Consider the following 12,053-nt stretch of genomic DNA (forward strand, 5'->3'; position numbering starts at 1 on the left):
AAAGGTAATCCAGACTCTAGTATTTCTCTAGAAGAAATCATATGAATGCTGTTATTCTAGATATAAAGCATCATCCTACTGACCAAATGACTCCTTAAAACTGGGTACACACTACACGGTTTTCGTCCAATAATCGGCTCAATCAGCCGACATACTGTTATGAGCGTTTTGTCGCTATCCAATAACGATTGTCGAATCTCGATTTGTGTTTCCAACGCACAAATATTTATTCTCAAAAAGTAGCAGAATAATTCAAGCGAAATAATAAGTACAGCCGTTACTTATCGCAGGCGCTCTGGATCCAGTGAACAGTCATTCAGTCCTGAAGTCTGTGGTCTAGGTGACTGAACTCTAGATGAGGAGCTGCTGCTTATATGCAAACAGTAATACAGTAAAACAATGCAAAGGGTGTGGCTTTCTTCTATTGGTCCAGGTTTCAGGAGGGTCCAGGGGGTTGTAGTTCATAGGCTAGTTTAAGCTCAGGAATCCAAAGGAGGGGGTCATCTCTCCAGGGGATGAGCTCTGATCTTCCCGCCAAGATTACTAATCCTAATAGTCCATAATTCCTTAACATTAATAACTTGCGTATGCGCTCTGCGATCCCTTCGCAGAGTGAACCGGACAGTCGCAAATGTGAAGGGGATTAGTTGGATACCACACATGACATGATTCCTTCAATGTGTATCATATGTTTTACTGATATGCATATAACTCATAATATTACACATAAACTCTACTATATTTCGACATAAATAACTGTGCTGCAACTACCGTTAATGTGTACTATTTTACAAGTGTGCGTGTTTGTGCGAATGTATGTAAAAGACTAAATACTGTTGCCACGTGTTGCAGCTGCGTACGCCCTTCCACGCCGTAGCGTGCCCTATCACGCCGTAGCGTGCCGTAGGCATCTTTTCAAACAAAGACAACCAAGTTTGCTCGATTTTAATTGAAATGACTTTATCCAATTTGCGGACTTCGACAATACGACCGCTCGTTCAAAAGTCTGGTCAGTGTGTACAGTTAAACGATGGTCGAAAGTCTGCCCAAACGGACGATTGATGCCTTATTTGGTTGGTCGTACCGTTTAATATTTTCGTTCCAATCTCGTTTCCGTTGTGCAGTGTGTATAAACTTCCTACCGATCCACGACAATCCTCCGATACTTGCTCAACCTGGGGGGGTGTGTCTATGTAAATTTTTTGATGTCTGTCCCAGTCCTACGTGGTGTGGAATCCGCACATTACTGTGTTTTGTATCGATGTATATTGCACCTGTCTGGCTGCAGACCATTACACTTGTATAAAGCACGTGTATTATTAACCTTTGCGTCTATGTTGGCAATGTATTCATATTTACTCTTTATAAACTTATACCTTTATAACCTATTAAAGTTATATTAACCTTTATTAACTTATAATTGTGAAGTACCCAGAATAAACCACAGTGTTTATGCAACATTTTTATTGCAGGAAAAAGGTACAAAATTTTTTACACACACAGCTGTCTGAAAGATCTGCATGAGAAGTGAGCGCGCCCATACCAATCAGACCGCAGAGTACTGCAGAGTATTTTTGTAGTATTTAGTATTTTTAAAGGTGCTACTGGTTTTTGTCAGAACAGGTCTTGATGTCTCTTGGGTTTCTATTCCCTTTGATTTCTTTATCTACGATACAAGTAAATAAAAAATGTTTACCATGTAACTTCTATATCTGTAATTTATATTCAACGACATAAATACACTCATTTTCTCACCTTTCACACTGCTCGAGATCAGTTTACATTTTGGTCCCTGTGGCGAAATTGCATTAATAGCGGGCTTAACCTCAGAACATTCTGGAAAACAGGCGCCATTTTGGTTAATATAACGGTACAGGTATGTGCCCAAAGCATTTAGTTGTCTACACATGTTCACTGAAGTACCTTCGTGTAGAACTTCCAGCTTAAGTATTTGCCTCCCTGGATTCACCTCCTTCCCACTTTATCAGTTTGAGTACCACAAAGGTCAGTCCTAGAACCTCTGCACTATATATATTTTATATATATATATATAATTATGTATGTATGTATATTACTTAATTTGGAAAGTGAATACGCACCTTTTTGGATTTCAGTGTTGCCTCTAGGTAGATGAAACAAACAACCTACCCCCCAAAGTGAAAGTGTGGCCAAATTGGTGAGCAAAAAAAATTATTTAGCTGACCTATGCATTGTGTGACAAATCCTACCTTCAAACCATCCAAAGAGGGATATACCCTCTCCTCAAATTCAGCTATAAATCCTAGCACATGCACAGTTTTGAATAGTTTGAGTGATATGATAAGTGTTATTTAATACTTTCTATTCTGGGCTGAATAGTTACCTGCATTGCCTCATGTTTACATTTCTGTCCTAAACTGTACTCTGATTGTTTGTCTGAGTTCTGAGCATGGCAGTGACGGGTCTAGAAGCCAGTGGCCACTTGAATGAGAAGAAAGCAGGGTGGGTCAGCATGGTGAGCCACAAGACATGGCTCTGCACATTATTGCTGGTACTTTATATGGCTCAGAATATCAGTCTTTGCATCAGGCATGGTTCCATGCAGTACTTACCTTGTTAGCTGTCTGCTGCACCATGAAGCTGCAGCGCAGGCATATATTGTTATTTCTAGTTCACTGAGCATGGAGCAGCATAGACTCCAAGAGGATGTGTAATGTAATGCACGAAGATACCTTTTAAAACCATCTACTATACCACATGTCACACACTTGCACCTCACAGGGCCCTGCTTAACTTATTGACAAGGTAAGAAGGTCTACAATTACATATGCCATATCTTTTACTACACCTCCCTCTCCCTTTTTTTTTTTTTTTTTTTAGCGATGTTCAAGAAATATTTTTTTTTATTATTGATGTTAATAACAATAGTTGTAAAGTAAAATACATTGCCTGCCTGCAAACTGACAGCGTTTGCACTGTCACGTTTTGACTATTCATACAGCTGGACATTATGATTCATTATCTGTTTCCTTCAGAGAAATGAACTGTATCTCCCTGCCTCCTGCAGTTTTTTATTCTTTTCAAAAAAGTTCTTCATTTCACTTCAATATAAAAAGACAAAATCCTTTATGTGCATGATTAAGTGCTCTGAGAGTTGTACAGCATTTTTTTTGTGTAAAGTGGAAATGACATGTCCTGCACATGTAGGCAGTAGTAATAGTTACAAGTATTGGCTTGATTTCAGATCTTTATCTCATGCTGACCATCTGCTTAGTTGATGGTCTTAGTGTCTTGTCAAGCTGGCTTTCCAGACCATGTGGATTTTCTAGGACTGAGCTGTTTGCTTGGGACAATGATTGTGCTGTGTTCAGGAGCATTACATTTGCATGTGTCCTTGGAATACATAATCCTTAGCTGTAGGTACTTGTTAAACAGTTTTTGCTAATTAAAGATTACTCTAAAGCAGGGGAGAGCTGGCAAATTTTATCCCAGGGGGCAAGACTGGACTCTGCAGCCTATTTTAAAGACACTATGGGACTCGCCCAGGGGGAAGAAGCCCCCAGCCCAGCCAGCCTGCCCGCCCCTACTCTTTAGTGTTGCAAACCAATGTGTCTAACTTTGCTTGCCATATTCAAAAGCATGCCTAACCCTAATAATTTTTGTGGCCTTTTCTTGGTTGCAACTTTATCTACTAAAATGATGTATTGTTATTAGTTACTCAACAGTTACTACTATATATCTGCAAAATGATATCACTGACTCTCTTTAAAAACTGATCTAAGCTCCTTAGGTTTTTTGTAACTCTTGATATGACATAATGACAGTCCAGTGTTCTCTCCAGAAAAGTTTGCCTGCCGGGTGGGGGAAGTTGTAATTCTTTGCCATAATAATGAAAAATGTTGGATGTTATTGCCTAAACCTGTCAGGATTGGTCAGACTGGTGGTCAGTGGTCTAACACACACTGCTGGCTGTAGTGCTCACATAGTGTCTGTTATACTAGGAGAAACAATGGTTTATTCTATCAGAATAGGACTCTGTTGGGCTCCAACAGCCGGATGGCAACTAAAAACAGCCGGGTGGAGCACCTGAGAAATAGGTGCTTAGGAGAATACAAGTCAAATGTCCATTATTATTGTCTGCACATAGCAAAGTATCTCTAACTTTGCAGGAGAGCATAATGGCAATCCCTGGATCTCTGTGCAATATCCAAGCTAGGGCCTCTCATATTTTCAACTGATTGCTGATATATCCATAAATATGCAATATAAAAGTAATTTAGTGCAGTTATTTTTGCAGAGTAATAGATACTGACCATCATCTTTAGCCTTCTAATCAAGTGTTATTGTGCAGATGTTCACATGTACAGAATATATAATACTGAGAATTATAGCCCCATTGGGGGAACAAGACACAGCTATGTAATAGAGTAGTTTTTTTAAGTTAATGATTTGTTTTAGTAAATGGTCTTCAAAGTTATATCTTTGCACATAAGTATCTGAGTTCTGTTCCTCTTGGGCTTGGGATATTTTTCAGCACTGAGTCTGCACACCTGGGACTTGGCTGACCTGTAGACAGAAAGAGAGTCTGTGGAGATGGATTGCTAATACGAACATGCTCTTGTGATACTAAGGAACAGCGCTTCCAGAAGACACACAACGTACAGGTGGGTAGTATTTAGTCTTCTCTCATAACTTTGGATGGGAATAGGAAGCTAGCTGCTTCCCACTGAACTATACATAGCAATGGAATGTCTTTTACTAGAAGTACCTCCTGTGAAGGTTATATAAGAAAGTGCCTCCAGGAAGAGAAATAGCTACTGCTCCTTGGTACACAGAGCATTCGTGCACCTAATATTGGCTAGCATTGATTTATTATTATTTATTCCCAATCCTAACAGGCTGACTTAAAGGTGGACTTATGTATATTTTCTAGTGGGAGCAAGTTTATTTCCTTGATATATATGGTGATATAAGTTGTTTTGATTATCCGCTTTTATCATAGAATTTGTGACCAATGGTTCATTATAAGCAGCAGCACTTTTCCAACTAATCCTTCTCTTATTTTGCATGAAAAAGGAGATGTGGAACATTAAGTGTGAGAGAAAAGTGTGATCATTGACACACACATCATTGGTTGTTCTATTATGCAGAGGTTTTTTTTAAATGTTTTTACTGTGTTTTATTTGTTTATTAAGGAAAAGGTGTGAAATGTTATATCCTGGTGGCATCCTATTATGGTATATTGATTGATTTGTGCTTCATAAATTTTGAATTTTTTTTTTTTTGTTTTTATGTATTAATGGGTTGTCACACAAACAACCATCTAAGGAGCAGAAAATAATCAACTAATTGGTCCTTTATTAATTATTAGGTATAAATTGTTTAACTCTCAATACAAAATACAGATTTAAGAGTCGAACTTGGTCAGTGCCCATTGTTAAGAGCGTTTTGTTGCTATCCAATAACGATTGTCGAATCTCGATTTTGTGTTTCCAACGCACAAATATTTATTCTCAAAAAGTAGCAGAATAATTCAAGCGAAATAATAATAAGTACAGCCGTTGCTTATCGCAGGCGCTCTGGATCCAGTGTACAGTCATTCAGTCCTAAAGTCTGTGGATAAGAAGTCTGTTCACTGGATGTGAGGCTCATGCTTATATGTAAACAATGCAGATGATGTGGCTTGCTTCTATTGGTCCAGGTTTAAGGAAAGTCCAGGGGGTTGTAGATCATAGGCTGGTTTAATCTAAGGAATCCAAAGGTGGGGGTCATCTCTCCAGGGGATGAGCTCTGATCTTCCCGCCATAACTCCAATTACAACCAGTCCATTAGCATTTTACAGTCAGAATCATATTAAAGGTTTATTCCCTAACATCAATAACTAGAGTATGCAATGTGCGATCTCTTCGCCGAATGCACCGGACAGCTGCTGATGTAAAGGGGATTAATATGATATCAAACATGACACATTTCCCTTAACCTGAACCATAGGTTTCACTAGTATGCATATACCTTCTTTATTAAACATGAATTCAACTATATTTCGACATAAATGACTGTGTTGCAACTACAATTAATGTGTACTATTTACAAATGTTTGTTTGTGTAAAAGTGTAGAAACTGTTTATTGCCACGTGTTGCTGCTGGATACGCCTTTTCACGCCGTAGCGTGCTCTACGCATAATTTCAGACAAAGACAATCAAGTTTGCTCGATATTAATTGAAATGACTATCCAATTTGCTGACTTCGACACCATTAGCAGTCCGTTTAGGCGGACAGCAATATATGTAAATTTTGTATTACCTGTTCATGGAAGTGGGTTAATGGCAACATTCTGAAAATTAATGTTGGACACTTTTTGCATATTGCAAATTTATTATGAACGCAATGCAAGTAATTGCCTTATAAAATGGAAGATAAACACAATGCCCAATTGGGCCATGATGGTGTTATAACTTCTGCGCCGTTAGTTGAAATTAACATATGCTTTGACATGTAGTTAAGTGAACGAGGCTAGTGGACATATAAGACATTCAGAAGTTATAGACAACTAAACACCATAGAGCAGCAATGTCACGATACAGAACACACAAAAAATAGTCTGGTTTCCAGATTCCTGTCTCTGCCACTGCTGTCTATGGTAACCATTGTGAAGTGTTGTAATGTAGTCTATATCAAGACTGAGAATAGATTCCAGCAGAGATATTTTACTCATGTCTGTTACTTCAATGCTAAGTTCTGACCCTTCTCATCCAGTACACTGCAAGACTCCTAAGTATTTATGCCACGTCATTGGACCTGAGGCAAATAAGGCAAATGCATGGACAAGTTTTGATCTACAGTAAAATCAATGTTATTGTTATTTTAGACTTTTTAAAAGGATAATTTCATTTTTGCTGGAATATAAAGTAACGTAAAACCCACTCCCAAGAGGCTGGTTACCTGAGGTCTGGCTATCCGGAGGGTCCCACAGTATGATCCGTGAGTTTGCCAATGTACTGCTTGCTCCTGCACTCTCCCGCTGCCTGCTTGAATAGAGGACTGGGGTAACAGGAGAAAGGAGAATCCAGCAATGTATGCCGATTTCTCACTGCTCCCTAGTGACCCAGTTATCCGTGTACTCTCCTTGTTCCTGCTAACCCAGTCTTACTCACGTAGGCAGGTTTTTCCCACTGGAAACAAACTGTCAGTGAGAGTGAGCAGAGGCAGCCACAAGGAAGATCTTTGGTACACCCACCGGATAGCCTAAATTCCGGCGGTATGTTATAATTCTGCTGAAAACTGATTTTTCTGTTTGAATACCTTCTTTAATACGTCTTTTTAAATGAGAATTTGAAAAAATAGTTGCTGTGAAATTAAAGTCGCTCTTTAAAATATATATATATTTTTTTTTTTGCCATAGTTTTCTATAAATTTATACTTTCAATGCTCCTCTCTAGAAATGCATCAGTGCCAAAAGTATGAAGCTACAAGGATCATCTGCATCTCAAACACTAAAGGTGTTCTGTATATAGTATTGTACATCCAGACTGATTGGAACTTTTATTGTAACAATAGTTAAAAGCCCGTCAAAATGACGGGAAAAAAAATAAGCGTAAGATCATGTTGGAGCAAACGAATGGATATAAAATCAAGTCAATTTAGAATAGCAAAGCTCATTATAAATGGTAATTGCCACACAAAAAACGTAAATAAACCAAACTAAAGAAGCTGACGAAATGAGGAAAATCTAGTCAGTGGGAATAGTCAAATATACAAAAGAGTCCTTTGCAAACCTTTTACCAAATTTGTGAAGGTGGGGGTGATGGGCGGAGGTGTGTGTGGTGTAGATGTGTGGGGGTGATGGGCGGAGGTGTGTGTGTGTGTGTGGTGTAGATGTGTGGGGGTGATGGGCGGAGGTGTGTGTGGTGTAGATGTGTGGGGGTGATGGGCGGAGGTGTGTGTGTGGAGTAGATGTGTGGGGGTGATGGGCGGAGGTGTGTGTGGGGGTGATGGGCGGAGGTGTGTGTGTGGGGGTGATGGGCGGAGGTGTGTGTGTGGGGGTGATGGGCGGAGGTGTGTGTGGGGGTGATGGGCGGAGGTGTGTGTGGGGGTGATGGGCGGAGGTGTGTGTGTGTGGTGTAGATGTGTGGGGGTGATGGGCGGAAGTGTGTGTGTGGTGTAGATGTTTGGGGGTGATGGGCGGAAGTGTGTGTGTGGTGTAGATGTTTGGGGGTGATGGGCGGAAGTGTGTGTGTGGTGTAGATGTGTGGGGGTGATGGGCGGAGGTGTGTGTGGGGGTGATGGGCGGAGGTGTGTGTGGGGGTGATGGGCGGAGGTGTGTGTGGGGGTGATGGGCGGAGGTGTGTGTGTGTGGTGTAGATGTTTGGGGGTGATGGGCGGAAGTGTGTGTGTGGTGTAGATGTGTGGGGGTGATGGGCGGAGGTGTGTGTGTGTGGTGTAGATGTGTGGGGGTGATGGGCGGAGGTGTGTGTGTGTGGTGTAGATGTGTGGGGGTGATGGGCGGAGGTGTGTGTGTGGTGTAGATGTGTGGGGGTGATGGGCGGAGGTGTGTGTGTGGTGTAGATGTGTAGGGGTGATGGGCGGAGGTGTGTGTGTGGTGTAGATGTGTAGGGGTGATGGGCGGAGGTGTGTGTGTGGTGTAGATGTGTGGGGGGTGATGGGCGGAGGTGTGTGTGTGTGGTGTAGATGTGTGGGGGTGATGGGCGGAGGTGTGTGTGTGTGGTGTAGATGTGTGGGGGTGATGGGCGGAGGTGTGTGTGTGGTGTAGATGTGTGGGGGTGATGGGCGGAGGTGTGTGTGTGGTGTAGATGTGTAGGGGTGATGGGCGGAGGTGTGTGTGTGGTGTAGATGTGTGGCGGTGATGGGCGGAGGTGTGTGTGTGGTGTAGATGTGTGGGGGTGATGGGCGGAGGTGTGTGTGTGTGTGGTGTAGATGTGTGGGGGTGATGGGCGGAGGTGTGTGTGTGTGTGTGTGTGGTGTGGGGGTGATGGGCGGAGGTGTGTGTGTGTGTGGTGTAGATGTGTGGGGGTGATGGGCGGAGGTGTGTGTGTGGTGTAGATGTGTGGGGGGTGATGGGCGGAGGTGTGTGTGTGGTGTAGATGTGTGGGGGTGATGGGCGGAGGTGTGTGTGTGGTGTAGATGTGTAGGGGTGATGGGCGGAGGTGTGTGTGTGGTGTAGATGTGTGGGGGTGATGGGCGGAGGTGTGTGTGTGGTGTAGATGTGTGGGGGTGATGGGCGGAGGTGTGTGTGTGGTGTAGATGTGTAGGGGTGATGGGCGGAGGTGTGTGTGTGGTGTAGATGTGTGGGGGTGATGGGCGGAGGTGTGTGTGTGGTGTAGATGTGTGGGGGTGATGGGCGGAGGTGTGTGTGTGGTGTAGATGTGTGGCGGTGATGGGCGGAGGTGTGTGTGTGGTGTAGATGTGTGGGGGGTGATGGGCGGAGGTGTGTGTGTGGTGTAGATGTGTGGGGGTGATGGGCGGAGGTGTGTGTGTGGTGTAGATGTGTGGGGGTGATGGGCGGAGGTGTGTGTGTGGTGTAGATGTGTGGGGGTGATGGGCGGAGGTGTGTGTGTGGTGTAGATGTGTGGGGGTGATGGGCGGAGGTGTGTGTGTGGTGTAGATGTGTGGGGGTGATGGGCGGAGGTGTGTGTGTGGTGTAGATGTGTAGGGGTGATGGGCGGAGGTGTGTGTGTGGTGTAGATGTGTGGGGGGTGATGGGTGGAGGTGTGTGCGTGGCGGAGATTTTCCGTAAACTGATATTACCGGAGATAATGAACATTGTTAAGGGAAATATAGCAAGCATTCTGCTTTCAGAATAAATAAATTAGCCATGCTGACAGGATGTGACTTTCCTAAACTGGTTGCATTGTATATTTAATCATAGTTCTAAAATAAAGACACACTTATTTGCCGCCTGTCACACAAATTCTGATAACTTAAATATTGTAAACTAACAATTTGTGATACATTCAGGGTGCATTGTTGTACATATAGCAATACTGCCTTCTAGTGGAGATGTACAGAGCTATGTTCTAAAGGTGAGGAGCAGCGTTGGCTTTTTATATGTACAAATAGGATGCCTTTTAACACATTGTGATGAAGCAAGTTTGATATCGCTTTAACCAGCCTCCCTCATTTCTCACTAAATGTGGAGTATAGCAGGTAGTTTTTATAGCGCTGTTATTGTTCCCAGCTCACCAGAATGCAAGTGTAGTGCCTACTTACATGGGGATAATGGGACATTTAGCCATGTCTGTATAGGTGACTTTTTCACTGTGCTGCCCAATGATAAAAGTATATTGTTGATATTGCAATGATACTGTTACATTGTTCTTAAATTGAGGCAATTATGGGGAAGTTATGGGTAAGGATCGGATGTGGTCCAGTTCCAGGATAGAGGTGAGAGGGCTTTACCTGTATTCATTCCCCCCTCCTTTCTCTACAGGAAGTCCTGATCAGCCGGAAGCTAGTTCTGGCTGAAAAAGCTTTTTAATGGAGTTTTACTTAATCATCTTGGCCTTGCCTCTTAATTAACCTGAATATGTCCCCATTGTCTCAGGTTGTACTCAGCTAGACTTCTTTATGTCAGCCCAGCAGCGGACAAATGGATGTATTGTGCTGAGAAGGGACAGCCCTGTATCAGCACCTTTTGACAGACAGCCACTCTCAGAGGATCCCACTATATAAGGCCACACCTTAACCACCCCTGGAGTGTGGGAAAACTACAGGGTGTTTATAGAGGAAGTCGTTAGATCCAAGGGGTTGGTTGTTGCTGATTTTGTTTTCATCCTGGGAAGATCTCCAGCATTGAAATCTAGGCTTCTGCTGGACTGAACAGAGGAGATATTGTAAGGCCCCCTGGCTGGGATTCTGCAAGTCAGGACATCCAGGTGACTGAAGCTCCTTAAGCTAATGGAGTAAGGGCAGATAAGGTGGTAAACCTGTCTGGCATGTATTTACTGTTTGTATATATTCTAGTGATTGTTTTTTATTACAATAAATGTACTGTTTCTAACTGCCTTTGCTTTATCCCTAGAAAGTACTGGGTATGCTTCCCTGGTATAGTAAGGGACCCCTGGGGGGCTATCCAGTGTAGAGTGGGTATAAGTGGGCTAAATGAGCCCAGTATCTCCACATACATTTTTTAACAGTCATAAAAACCTCTCATTTAAGAATGTCAATTTAATATTTCTTATGGAGGTCCGTGCGTCTAATGGCTATTAATATAGTATGTTGAACTTGAAGATAATTTTCTTCACTCCTGAAACGTAAATATGTTTTGTAGCTAGGTCTCCTCACACACAATAGTCTTCCTAAAGTCTAAACACTAAACAAAAGCCTGCCTCAAAACAGAAGTCCCCAGATGGGAAGTGATAAAGTGAGCACTGGGTATGAGGCTTTGTGTGCATTTTCCATGTATTCATGCTCTTTATTATGTCATTGCTATTGTTGGCGGTATTAAACTAATCCATTCACTCTTGATTTTGTCCATAAAATCTGTCCTGTACCCGCAGCTTGATATCCACATTACAATCTAAGGATGCAAGGCTTTGTTAAGGGAGGGGTTATGTAATGATTTTATTCACTTGGGAATAAAATTAGCAACCTACAATTTTGAAGGATTTACCAGTCTGTCTTTGTAATAATGCTGGCCACATGCTGTGACATCACAGCCGATATTGAGCGATTATCCCAATATATTACAGCATGTGTGGCCTAAAAATGACTGCAATGTCTGTTAATCATATCATCATTAGGCATGTTTATAAATAAAGTTGGAAGATTATCGCAGATGATCACACTTAACAGGCCGCAGACTGCCAGAAGTCATCGTTTCATACGTTCATATATAAAATCCATATATTGATCAATGTGATGTGGCTATCTACATTTATAGCATAATTGGACGCTGATTTTATTGCTTGGACTTTGTGTTGCTTAAGTGTGTCATTCTGTCACTTTGGAGTGACCTCTACCTGCATATAATTACCCTTTTTGCAACTTCCATACAGTTAGCCAAACCACGCAAAACATCTTCTAAATAGTGTTTTAGTGGGCTCTTCCCGTGGCA

At 42.2% G+C, this 12,053-nt stretch overlaps 1 protein-coding gene and 1 long non-coding RNA gene across 4 annotated transcripts in view; one reads left to right on the top strand and one right to left on the bottom strand.

Moving 5' to 3' along the window:
• Positions 1-12,053, bottom strand: part of LOC142143965 (uncharacterized) — a 251,791-nt gene that overhangs the window by 62,824 nt on the left and 176,914 nt on the right. The gene's annotated exons all lie outside the window — the stretch shown is intronic.
• ATP13A3 (ATPase 13A3) overlaps positions 1-12,053 on the top strand; it is a 106,271-nt gene that overhangs the window by 26,920 nt on the left and 67,298 nt on the right. For all 3 annotated transcript variants that reach the window (XM_075202258.1, XM_075202255.1, XM_075202256.1), the window contains exon 2: positions 4,514-4,643. The gene's annotated coding sequence lies outside the window, so the exon portion shown is untranslated. The remainder of the gene's footprint in view (positions 1-4,513; positions 4,644-12,053) is intronic.

The sequence above is a fragment of the Mixophyes fleayi genome, chromosome 3 (assembly GCF_038048845.1).
Source record: "Mixophyes fleayi isolate aMixFle1 chromosome 3, aMixFle1.hap1, whole genome shotgun sequence".
Taxonomy (NCBI): domain Eukaryota; kingdom Metazoa; phylum Chordata; class Amphibia; order Anura; family Limnodynastidae; genus Mixophyes; species Mixophyes fleayi.